Raw genomic sequence first — 13,855 nt, 5'->3', positions numbered from 1 at the left:
CAACCCAACCCTTTATTATTCTGCCTGCTTAAAATCATTTTCAATAAGTTCCTTAACAGTGTGCAAACTTGCAGCAGCCAGTGCTATGGAAAACAGGGGTTGCTTCTGTGAAGCATGTTGCTGCTTTCTAAACTTCAGAATGTAAATGAACAATGGAGGAGCAGTAATCCCACTGAACGGGGCTTCGAGTTTAACAAAATTAAAGCTCCTTTCTAACATTGACATTTGGTACATTGCAACCTCCTATGAGCAGATGACTGACTTCTTCACAGGAGAGGCCCTCCCATGATCTGTTCAAATGTGCTATCTGTTCCTTTGACACAATTTCTCCAAAATGTGCTGCTCAAGTTGGTTTTCAGTTTCAATTTCTTTCAAATTCAGATCCCAGTGAGCCAAGGATTGCACTAGTTCCTGGAACACAAGCAAGAGGGTTTAGAAAGAGCCTTCAAGTCAAACTACTACTGTTCCCAAACTTGTAAGCTCATCTTTTGATTAGACTCAAGGGGAGGGGTCCAGTCAAGGAGAGGGAACTTAGGAAAGAGAAACAGCCCTGGCCTCCTGAATACCTACCTGGTTGACCAGCTTCAAACCACTTCATCCTCAAAGGAACATTCTTTTATATTCCCTTTTCATTACCTCATTTACCTCTCTAATATTTATACAAGTCACAGAGGACAGTGAAGTTAACACTTAGTTGAAATTTAATAATCTTACACATATTTCTAAGATGATATGAAAGGTGACACCTCATTTTAACAAACTGAGGAATGCATTGTTACTAAAGTAGTCATCACATAACAATCTCCCTTCTATCAGAGTTATTTTTGTCTCACTTTCTAAATGATATAGTGTAAGGAATGAAACAGAGTGTGATAATTAGCACAGATTAATTAGCAGAAATTTTCTTCTGGTGGTGGAAATATCTTTTGTCTGTTTATCTAGGTGGTGGCTATCAAACCCAGATTCTCAGGTAACCTAAGTTAATTATTACTTGCCATATCCGGGGGTTATTTCGTCTTCCAAGCAGTTAAAAATTTTAGGCTGATTCTGGTGCTTGAATTTAGGGCCTGGACATTATCCCTAAACTTTTTGCTTTAGACTAGTACCCTCTCACTTGAGCCACAGCTCTACTTCCACATTTTTGTTGTTTTTGGGAGATAAGCCTCAAATTTTTCCTGCTTAGGGCCCACTTTGAAGCAATATTCTTACATCTCAGCCTCCATTGTAGCTGGGATTACAGCCATGAGCCACCAGCATCTACATTCTGTTTTTGTAAAAGAATCTTCCAACAATAATAATAGACAACTATTACTGTCGCTATATGAACCTGTAATCCTAGCTAATTAAGAGATTGAGTTCTATGGCTCATGGTTTAAAGCAAGACCGGTCAGATGAATCAGAGTTTTGTTTTCTGTTAATCTACTTGTGCTAGGGCAGGAAGTCTGGACCTGAGCACTGTCCCTGGGCTTCTTTCCTGAAGGATAGTGCTTTACCATTTGAGTCACACAGTACCATGGCCAGTTTTTCTGATGCCCAGGGTAGCTTCTACCTATGATTTTCAGATCTCAGTCTCTACAGGCTGAAAAGAATCTCTGATAATTACCATCAATTAGCCAGTAAAATAGCCAGATTAAGGTGTAGCTTATGTGGTACAGTGCCAGTCTTGGGTGGAAAAAGCTAAGAGATACTGTGTGATCCCCAGGATGAAAAAAAGATAAAATAATAAATTACATCAGAAGATGGATAAAACGTAGTATCCAACATAGTTTCAAGAATAACTTCCATGTTTGTATTGCGTATTAAGTAGCAGAATGTATTCTTTCTTCTATACACCAGGATCTGAGTTCAATCCCAAGAGGTGTTCAAAGCAAACCTAACAAAAAAGCACCCCAAGATCTATATCTAAAAAAACATATAATACTACATAAAGAACATTAAACATTCCAAATAATTGAAATATAGCTAAATGAGAACAATGACACAATCATAAACAGGAATACTGAGTATGAAGAAGATATTATTTTCTGTCAAAGAAATCTATACCTTGAATGCAATTTTCTGAAGTCTTATCAGAACTTTTCATAGTTCCAAGGCAGGATAGGTTAGGGAAAATAATACCTAGGGAATGGCATCCAGGAACACAGAAAGAAACAATATAATTAGACACATACAAGCATTATCTTCTTTTCTTCTAAATACAGTCTTTCTGAGAAACCACAGGATTCATTTCTCATCATAAGGATAAGCAAATGTTTATGGAAAAATCCACTAAATGCACTAAAGAGTAAGTCACAAAATATACAAGAACTCAAAAAGCATAACACCAAGAATGATCAAGAGCAAAGATAAACACCTCTCTGCATGAGTTTATGACTCATCTTGCTTTTATCATAAAAATTGTCAAAGGGTTCTGTGTCAATCCCTTTGAGAGCATCCACATTGCATATCTCTTTCTATCTGCATGTCTACTTGTCTGTTTATCTGCTTACCCAGTAATGCTCTTTCAAGATTTCTTACTATGGTAACTTTTCTGGAAATTCATATTCTGTGACCAAAGTCAAGGACCCTGGGTCAAGACTCGCTACTCCTAGAGGGAAACTTCACAAACTCTCACCTAGAGCCAGTGACAGTTGCTTCTCAAAGTTAAGAGCTGGGTGCGAGTGTAGCTCAGTCATAGAGCACTGGCCTCACATGCAGGAAAGCCTGGATTTCATCTCCAGCAAAGAATGTTGGGAGGGATTTTCAAAGATCAAAGACTCAAAGAATGTGGAAGAACAAATCTGGCGATACAACACACTTGAAATGGAGATTTGTTATAATAAAGCATTGTGATAAAGACAGTCTGATATTAAACCTGAAGAAGCGCAATAAGAAATTTGGGTTAAGATACGGGAAATGAACCTGTGTGGGAACCAGAGATCTGACACTAGACTACCAGATAAAAAGCCACTTGAAGAATTATCTCTCTATGTGAGAAAGGTAAATCTTTTCTTAAAGTCTTTGCAAACAATTCCTAGAATCAAGTAAAATGGCACAATTAGAATACAACATTTGTAATCTTTGAAAAGGAAATGACAGTGTGTTTTAAGTATGTAGATGTACTTCCCAAAGGAAATGCAAATAGGAAATATATATATGAAAATATCATTACATTTGTCTATATTACAACAACATTTTTAATTCAATCAAGGCAAAGTAGAAAACGTGCTCTCCTGAGGCTGAAGATATTTACAAGGTATGTATTCAATACATTAGTATTTCAGTCAAGATGATGACAAATAGATTAACACATGATTGACCAGAAAAAGGGTTGTGTATATATATATATATATATATGGATTTGGCTATGGATACAAACTGTATCCATATGCCAAATGTATATAGAAGACCAAAAGTTATAAACAGCACTGACTCAAAATCATGATGAAAAGTTGCATATATAATATGTAGTATATTCCACATTTAATATGCAGTATCATCATTGTGATGCTTTTTATTACACTGGGAAATTTTGAAGTAAGAAGAAAGGGATAAGAAGCCTTGAGGACTGTCATTTGTTTAATAACTTCAAGTATATAACTACTTACTACTTCCTAATTTTTTTCCTTTGTTGAGGAAAGCAGCCCAGGCTGGCCTCAAGCTCACAATCTTCCTGTCAGCCTATTAAGTATTGTGATTATGGGCATGAACAACCACCTACTTATCTACTTATTTTTTATTGAACCCTATAGTCACTTAAGGGAGAAAAACAAAAACCTATCCCAACAGTCCTCAGTGTCTTGGATCCCAGGGCCCTATTCATGCCAGGTAAGCATGCTATCACTTGAGCTACATCCTCAGCCCTCTCCATCATGTCGTCATCTTGTTCTTCATCTTCGGTGTAGGCTTCTTCTTGTTGTTGTTCTTGTCCCTCCTCCTCATCACTCCTCCTCCTTCTCCTCCCTTCTCCTCCTCCACCTCCTCCTCCTCCTCATGTCCCTCCTCCTTCTTACTATTATTATTGTATTTTTATTGCCAGTCTTGAGGCTTGAATTCAGGGCTTGGGTTTGTCACTATGGATTTTTCTTCCTCAAAAGTAGCACTCTATCATTTGATTCACAATGCTACTGTAAGATTTTATTGGGCAGTTTATTATGGTAAAAGTCTGAAGCTGGACACCGGTGGCTCACGCCTGTATCCTAGCTACTCAGGTAGCTGAGATCTGAGGATAACAGTTCAAAGCTAGCCCAGGCAGGAAAGTCCATGAGACTCTTATCTCCAATAAGCCACTAGAAAACCAGAAGTAGTGCTGTGGCTCAAGTGGTAGAATGCTTGCCTTGAGCTGAAGTGTGTGGGGACAGTGCCCATGATCAGAGTTCAAGCTCCATGACCAACGAAAAAAAGTCTCAAGGAATTTACTACCCAAGATACTTTTGAAGCATGATCCTCTTAGCCTCTTGAGTAGCTAGGATGATAGAAGCCACGGGCTCTCAATCCATTTACATTGTTTATTAACATGAACTAATTGTACCAGAGTTGCATTTGACATGTCCAGATAGGCATACAGGACCTGGGCCAGACTTCCTTCCCTTAATCACTCATCCCTCCCACTTCCCAAAGCAATTTCCATCAGCTTCATGGTTCCATTTTCAGATGTGTACAGAAAGTATTCTGACCATATTCATCCCTTCACTCTGCCCTGGTGTTCTGATACAGGGCTGTAAAAGCCCTTCACATACACACTTCCCTTTCCACTACTCACCAGTGCTCTCCACATGCCACTTTCTGCTTCAGGTACTATGTGGTTTGAGGTTTCTCAAGCTTTATTTATTTGTGGTAATCACAATAATCTTAGGCTCCAGCAGGGTAAGTACTGACAAATGGAATCAGGGCACCTTCCTGTTGCAGGTGAAGCACAGATTGGATATGGCAGCCGTATCCCCAGCTCCAGGATCATAACCAAGAGCATCAGAGGTCATAGCCAGGAAGAGAGTTGGGGCAGACTCCATACTGGGCCTTCACACCTGAACAGGTTTTATGAGGAACGTCTAATTTCCTACCACCTATCCCTTGAAAGGTAGCTGTTATTGTCACTTTTCCATTAGTTGTAAGCACTCATTTAATTGTTGTTTAAATTTGAACACACTACATTATTAGAATCATAAGGAGTAAGGACAAATAATGTGTATTATTTCTTGTTTATTCTCTCCCTGATTTTATTTTTCAAAGCCAATAATGTTGGATCAATTATCTTTTCCCATTCTCTGATAAATTTTTTTTTGGGGTCCGATCATGGGGCCTGAACTATGGGCCTGGGCACTGTCCCACAGATCTTCAGCTCAAGGCAAGCACTCTACCACTTGAGCCACAGCACCACTTCTGGCTTTTTTCTTTTTTCTTTTTTGCTTATGTGGTGCTGAATAATCAAACCCAGGGCCTCATGCATGCAAGGCAAGTGCTCTACCACTGAGCTACCTTCCCAGCCCTCTGATAAAATTCTTGATAACATCTCTTCTACTTTTTGTGTGTTTGTGTGTGTGTAGGGGGTGTGGTAAGTGCCCAATCATCATGGGCTTCAATTCAGGTTCTGGCTTCTGTTTGTGAGCATATTACTGCTCAAGGCCATGGCTCTAACACATAAAGCAGACAGAGGAATGCTAACCACAGAGAAGGAAAGAAGAGCCCTATGGTTGGGGGAGTTGAGGATGCACAAAGGAGAGGACAGCTTAAAGGAAAGTGAATCGGGTGCCTGAGTGAGGTGACAGGCATCAAGAGTGTAGAGTGGGAAAGCTGATTTCATTTGGAGAAGAAAGAAGCCATAGGTGGTGATAAGTGAGAATTGTGTTTTCGTGGAGTAAGTAAGAAGTCATGAGGGGAGTATGGAGCACATAGGGGATGCATCTTCACCAAACGAGGAGGAGGAGGTGAACTGAGAACCCGAGGCAGGGACAAAATGGGAGGGCAGGACAGAGCATAGATGCAATGAAGGGACACATGAGGCAGGAAGGCTAGAGCTCAGGAGAGAAGCCAACAGATTGCCAGAGAGAGGGAGGGCTACAACAAATCAGCCAAGAATGAAGAAGTCAAGAAAGATATATTTCATTGCTGAGGAAACCTCCAAGCACTGGTTGGGAGACAGGAGAGGTAGCCTGGAAGTGGAGGTGCATGCAGCAGCAGGGGCCTACCAAAGCTGCAAGCAGGAAGGAAAGCCCAAGTATTCTCTGATGCAGGCCTCCCTCCAAGGTGCAGTATTTGGAGCTTGTTTGCCCTGCACTCTTGGCTTCCGGGAATGCCTGGGCTGGAGGACTGGCCCTAAACTGACCTTCTGGTCCGGCCCTGCTGCTGTCTCCCAATTCCCTCCAAGAGCTGATTACTAGCCAGGTGCCTTGCAGATCATTGCAGGGGAGAAGAGACCAAAAGAGAGTGCAGCTGGAGATACCTACCGCAGTCCAGTCACCTTAAAGTACAAGGTTCTAGGCCTCTAAGTCACACACTATCCACACCAGGAATTCAGGTTCCACACACAGCAACCAGGCCCTATGCCACAGGAACTTGTGTGCACCTTCCTCACCAGGGAGTCTTGGTTCCTTGTGTCTGTTTGTGTGTGTGTGTGTGTGTGTGTGTGTGTGAGAGAGAGAGAGAGAGAGAGAAAGAGAGAGAGAGAGAGAGAGAGAGAGAGAGAGAGAGAGAGAGAGAGAGAGAGAGAGAGAGAGAGAGAGAGAGAGAGAGAGAGAGAGAGAGAGAGAGAGAGAGAGAGAGAGAGAGAGAGACTGTGTGTGCCTGAATGGAAATCTGTATGTAAGTGTGGATCTAAGCATGTGGATTGAATGGGAATGATATTCTTTGTGCTGAATATGTATGATGTGTGGGTGTCTTTACCTGTGAGGGACCCCTTGTGCATGTGTGGCCATATGTATATGTGAGGGTGTGAGGTTTGACAGCTTGTGTGCTGAGTGTAAGCGAGCCTGTGTACTTTCCTGCCTGGAGAGCTTGGGGTTCCCGTCAGATCGTGTGTGCAATTCATGAGCAATTGCCACTGAAAGCCAGCACTTGCAATGTGAGACCCAGGCTGACAAGCAGCCTTTGATGATGGTGATGTCACTGACAACGTTGATGAGCATTGTTATTGTGACTGTTGGAAGCTACTGTACTTCAGCTGAGGCAGATTTCAGGGATCATCCTAGCCGGTCACCCAGCCCAGAGCATGCTACCCAAGTGTTTAGGATGAGGCTGTGAGGCGCTGGCACCCAGAGTCTCAGCTGGAGTTTGAGATAGATCTCTCCACAGAACATTGGCAGCAAGAAGGAGCAGGGGTGATGGTGGTGGGCTTGCCTCCCCTCATCCTTAGAGGATAAGGCAAGTGAGGAGAGAAGGAGGTGTGGGCTCTGCTGTGCTGCTGTGCTTCTCGGATGCTCTGACCTGCTGGGTTCTATGCGGTGGCTGGCCATCAAGACAGCTGTTTTGGACAGTGAGAGTTGAAGCCTGGATGGAAAGGAGAGGTGGCACTTAGGGACCAGAAGCTTTCTGCAACGCCAAGGGGAGGGAGTGAGAAAAGCTCAATGCAGGCCCAGACTCAGGCCCAGACAGAGGAAGGACGTGCAGAGGCTGTTTGCAGCCTACCTAGGCCTGCCCTGAATGGGCAGCTTGGGTGCCCCAGGACCACACCAGGCGCTCCAGAAGGTGCCATTCTGCCCGGGGAAAGGTGACCTGGGGCCGGCTTTGGGCTGCATCACAGTCTGTGGTCATGGGTTGGAAGGCTGGCTCACCTGCACCCACAGGTCCCAATGACGCACCTTGCCTCAATGAAGTACCAAGGAAACCAGCGCTGCGAGGGGGTGTGGCTCTGCAGGAGAAGCCCATGTGCAGTATGGCCAGACTCCCAGGCACCCAGCTGCAAGGGAGGGGACTCTCCAAGATTCTGCTCATTGAGTGAGGAAAGGCTGTTGAAAGATGGACAGATGCCACAAGCAGAACCAGAGGGCAGAAGACTGGAAAGAGAGGCATCAGCCCTAAAACAGACAGGGGAATGCTGACCACAGGGAAGGAAAGAAGAGCCCTATGGTCGGGGGAGTTGAGGATGCACAAAGAAGAGGACAGCTTAGAGGAAAGTCAATCGGGGTGCCTGAGTGAGGTGACAGGTCTAGAGTGTAGAGTGGGAAAGGCGATTTCGATTTGGAGAAGAAAGAAGCCATGGGCGATGATAAGGGAGGTGTATGTTTGCGGAGAGTAAGTGAGTAGTAATGAGGGGAGTGCCCAGCAGATGGGGAAACCCATTCACCGAAGGAGGAGGAGGTGAACTGAGAACCCCAGGCAGGACAGAATGTGAAGGCAGGAGGGAATGTGGATGCATTGAAGGGACACACAAGGCAGGAAGGCTAGAGCTCAGGAGACAAGCCGACAGATTGCCACAGAGAGGGAGGGCCACAACACATCAGCCAGGAATGAAGAAGTGAAGAAAGATGTATTTGAGTGGGGGAGAGGGGGGCCTCCAAGCACTGTTTGGGAGACAGGAGAGGTGGCCCAGAAGTGGAGGTTGCATGCAGCAGCAAGGGCCTACCAGGGCTATGAGAAGGAAGGAGAAAACCCAAGTGTTCTCCAATGCGGGCCTCCCTCCAAGGTGCAGTATTTGGAGCTTGCCTGTCCTGCACTCTCTGCTTCAGGAAATGCCTGAGCTGGGGGACTGGCCCTAAATTGATCTCCTGGCCAAGTCCGGCTGCTGTCTTCCACTTCCCTCCAAGAGCTGATTGTTAGGCAGGTTCCTGTCAGTCCATTGACAGGGAGAAGAGACCTAAAGAAAGTGCAGCGGGAGATACCACAGCCCAGTCAACCTGACAGTACAAGCTTCTCAGCTGCTAAGACACGCCCTATCCACCCAGATCTCAGGCCCTGTGCCACAGGAACTTCTGTGTACCTTCCTCAGTGTGTGTGTGTGTGTGTGTGTGTGTGTGTGTGTGTGTGTGTGTGTGTGTGTGTGTGTGTGTGTGTGTGTGTGTGTGTGCCTGAATGGATATCTTTATGTAAATGTGGGTCTAAGCATGTGGTTTGAGTGGGAGTGACATTCTCTGCTCTGAGTGTGTGTGTGTGTGTTTTCCCTTTCAATTGTAAAGCTGAGCAGACTCATTTTATTATTTGCATAAAGGAGGAAAGTGAGGGTTAGAGATCTGAAATGATAGAGCTGGGAATTAGAATTCTGGAAATCTTCCATCTCATTTTGTTCAGACTTGTCATTTTATATAAAGGGCATTGTGTGTGTGTGTGTGTGTGTGTGTGTGTGTGTGTGTGTGTGTGTGTGTGTGTGTGTGTGCATGCGTGCACGTGCACTTGTGCACATGCATGTGTATGTGTGCATGCAGTGAGGGTGCCAGTACTGGGGTCTGAGCTTAGGATTTTTCATGAGGTTTATTGCAAGGCTGTTTCCCTGTCATTTCGTGCATACCTCCACTTCCACCATTTTGCTGTATAATTAGAAATAAGAGTCTCTCAGATTTATCTGCCTGGGCCATCTTAACAGTTTTCCTTAGATTTTAACCACTTGCGTAGCTAAAATTATAGGTATTATGGAGAGAGAAGGCATCATTCTCTCAGTGTTAATATGGTAAGTTAATAATTATACCAGGGCTAACCCATACTTCTCCTTGGGTTGCATTGGTGAAGAATATGACCAGGTGTCAAGACATTGATTCTTTTACATCAGATATCATTGAGAGGTGTCAGGAAACCTAGAGGCACAAATCAACAGGGACTTCTTGACTATATGGAAATAGATGGCAGGCTGAATATTGTAGTCAGTTCATGCATCATTTCCTGTTATGGGCATCATAGACTGGATTCCAGAAAGATATCTGAGGACTTCCTAAACAGTTTATGGAAACCTTGACTGAGAAGCACCATGCAAATGGAGCCTTTTTTTCCCAAAAGAGTTGAAAGAGAAGATTTAGAGAGGTTGATGGGGAAAGTGATTCTACTTCATGAAGCTCTCATCACTAGAGTGGAATAGCATCTCCTTGGGTCCAAGTCTCTGGGGAGTGACTAAGTGCAGAACCCTGAAGTCTGACAGTTAACTCTATGATTCCATCCAAATGTGGCACTAGTTTCTGTTAGGATTTTTTCTTATTCCCCAGTGAAACCATCAGTCATGATAAGACTTACTTTCACCAAAACTTGAACAACAGTTCCCTTCTTTCCTCTTCTATAAATGCAAGCCCTGCCAAGGATACTTTTGACAGTCATGTTAATGTTTCTTGTTTTCTCTCTTCATTGACACACTAATAGTGATGATGATACTTAAAAAACAGTAATCAGGATTTATCAAAGCTTTCAGTCAAAGGAAGAAAAGATGCCACGTTTGAGGCTGTCTTGAGTTCTGGCAGAAATAATATTTTTGTTCTTGACTTCTGTGCTTCATCAAAGAGGTGGTTTGGCAGCTGGATGAAGTCTCAGTGAAGGAAGAATAAAGAGAATGAAGGCTCAGTGAGTGAATGAAGGCCCAGAGAAAGATGAACCCACATGAAACATAAAAATGCCTGCAAATGGGGCTGGGAAGGTGGCTCAGTGGTAGAGCGCTTGCTTTGCCTGCATGAGGCCCTGGGTTCAATTCCTCAGCTCCACATAAGAAAAAAAAAGCTGGAAGTGGTGCTGTGGCTCAAGTGGTAGAACGCTAGCCTTGAGCTGAAGAACTGAGGGACAGTGCCCAGGCCCAGAGTTCAGGCGCCATGACTGGACTCCAAAAAGAGCCTGCAAATGTCTGACAATCTCTTGTTAAAAGAGAAATATACACTCAGGATTGGGATGACTACAAGACAAAAGATGCATTTTTCACTCTTGGTGAAGATTTGGAATTGAACAACAGAAGCTGTCCACAGGACGGGACAGGACCTAAGAATTGGCACAGTGCCATCTGGAAGATTTCATAATGGGGCAATCAAACTTCAGTCTGATGAAAAGGGAGGAGTTGTGATGACTGTGTTTAATCATAGCCCAGTGACAACAACAGCTTATAAATAAGAAATTCAAGGAAATAAAGCATGTTAACTGTGAATTGGTGCCTTCTAGGTTCTGGAAAGTTTTGTGGCTTGCTTTCTCTTTCATTATCTCCCAACCCAGAAATAATTGATCTGATTCTGTTCCCTGTCCACAGTGAAATTTTATTTGATTGGATCCTGTTTTCTAAAGGAGAGGGAAGTCTATACAGTACAGAGATTTTGAATTTATCAAAGCAGAATGCACATCCTTAACAGTGGACATGATGATGCTTAGCTCTTAGGCTTAAGAATGTGTCACTTCTGATGCATAGTTTCAACCCAATGAATGTAAGTACATTCTAACAAACTTGAAGCTGATTTAGAAATATTCCAGGCATCCTTCTAATTTGGGAGATAGCTAAGGAGAAATAACATGACACTTCCTGATTGCAGACTTCAAAAGAAGCTGGGTGTCACAGTGTATTACCATAGATCCAGATATGCCCAGATTTTTTAAGAGAGTGAGAATAATCCCTTGAATTTGAGACCTTCTTGGGCAATATAGAAAAGGCCATATCTCAATGCAGCTTATAAAATTAACCCCCCAAAATCAATGGCTTTTCTGTATGCCAACAATGAGAAAAGTGTGGCTAAAATTAGGAAAGCAATTCCATTTGTAATAGCCCCACAAAAAATAAAATACCTAGGAATTAACTTAACCAAAGAAGTGAAGGACCTCTATGATGAAAACTTTAAAATCTTGAAAAAGGAAATCAAAACAGAATTTAGAAAATGGCAAAACCTCCCATGCTCCTGGATTGGAAAGATTAACATCGTGAAAATGGCAATACTTCCCAAGGCTATCTACAAATTCAATGCAATACCTATCAAAATTCCAACCTCATTCTTCAAGGAAATAGAAGAGGCAATCCAAAAATTTATATGGAACAATAAAAGACCCTGAATAGCAAAAACGATCCTCAACGGAAAGATCACTGCTGGAGGAACAGCAATGCCAAATTTCAAAGTCTACTATAAAGCCATAGTAATCAAAACAGCTTGGTATTGGCATAAGAACAGACCTCCGGACCAATGGAATAGAATTGAAACCCAGAAATGAACCTACAGACCTATAGCCATCTAATCTTCGATAAGGAAGCTAAAACAATAGAATGGAAGAAAGACAGCCTCTTCAGTAAATGGTGCTGGCAAAATTGGTTAACTAGTTGTAGAAAACTAAAGCTAGATCCTTATATATCACCTTGCAACAGAGTCAACTCCGAATGGATCAAAGACCTCGAAGTCAAAGCAGAAATTCTGAAAACATTACAGGATGGAATAGAAGAAAGCCTAGGTCTCCTTGGCTCAGGCCGAAATTTTCTGAATAGAGACCCGGAAACACAACAAATCAAAGAAAGGGTGGACAAATGGGATTGCATGAAGTTGTAAAGCTTCTGCATGGCAAAGGACATAGCTAGCAAGATCAATAGAAAGCCCACGGATTGGGAGAAGATCTTCCCTCGCCATAAAACGGACAAGGGTCTCATATCTAAAATATACTTGGAACTTAAAAAATTAAATCCCCCAACAACAAATCCTCAAAGAAACAACTGACCAATAAAAAAGTGGGCTAAAGACTTGAAGAGACACTTCTCTGAAGAAGAAAGAAGGATGGCCAATAGACACATCAAGAAATGCTCAACATCCATAGCCATAAAAGAAATGCAAATCAAAACAACATTGAGATACCACCTCACTGCAGTTAGAATGGCAAAAATCAAGAACTCTAACAACAACAGATGCTGGAGGGAATGTGGACAGAAGGGAACCTTACTTCATTGTTGGTGGGAATGTAAACTTGTTCAACCACTTTGGTAAGCAATATTGAGGTTCCTCAAAAGACGTCACATAGAGCTCCCCTATGACGCAGTAATTCCGCTTTTGGGCATTTACCCAAATGTTTACAAACAAGACCACACTAAAGCTACCAGCACAACTATGTTTATTGCAGCATTACTTTCCATAGCTAAGATCTGTAACCAACCCAGATGCCCCTCAGTAGATGAATGGATCAAGAAAATGTGGTATACATACAAAATGGAATTCTATGCCTCCATCAGAAAGAATGACATTGCCCCATTTGTTAGGAAATGGAAAGACTTGGAAAAATTACATTAAGTGAAGTAAACCAGGCCCAAATAAACATAGGTCCCATGGTTTCCCTTATATCTAATATATGTATGAGTCAAGCAGAATAAGTCAGATAATGTGTTGTTAGGAAAATGAACCCTTAGATATGTATTTTAATGTTTTTTTCTTTCATGCGTTTGTTTCTAATGCATTTATAAGATTATCTCTTTGTTGCTTTGTATGTCTCTCCCCCACAGTATAACCCCCGCTTTCACTATATTTGATGTCAGTATAACCTGTGGAGGAGATGGGGAAAAACAAGTCGTTTAAGGATACAGGTGGACCTGTTGCAACCATGAGAATTACAATTTGTCATGTTGAAAATGAGCTTTACATCATTGGTGTGTGTGGGGGGGAGGATTACGTGGGGGGTGGGGAGGATGCTGGGAAGGGATGTGGAGGGTAAACAAATGAGGAGGCTGCAATGCTCGATAAGTAATGTACGCATTGTCCTGCCCATGTAATTGTAACCCCTCTGTACAGTATGTTCACAAAAAATTAAATTTAAATAAAAAAAGAAAAGCCCATATCTCAGAAATATGCAAAGGAAACTACAAAATATCATGAGGTAAAAACAAATGAACTTCAAACTAATACACATTCTCTACAATGAATACTCTTCATCTAAGGCAACAAATAATGTAATAGAAATATTTGTTTGAGAGAAAGAAAGTGAAGGAGAGATGAAAGGAGGGAGAAAATGAGTGGGAAGAAAAGGGAGAGGT

The sequence above is a fragment of the Dipodomys merriami genome, unplaced genomic scaffold, assembly GCF_024711535.1.
Source record: "Dipodomys merriami isolate MVZ:Mamm:240054 unplaced genomic scaffold, mDipMer1.0.p SCAF_234, whole genome shotgun sequence".
NCBI lineage: Eukaryota > Metazoa > Chordata > Mammalia > Rodentia > Heteromyidae > Dipodomys > Dipodomys merriami.
The sequence above is the reverse complement of the archived record's forward strand: the minus strand, read 5'-3'. Positions refer to the sequence as shown.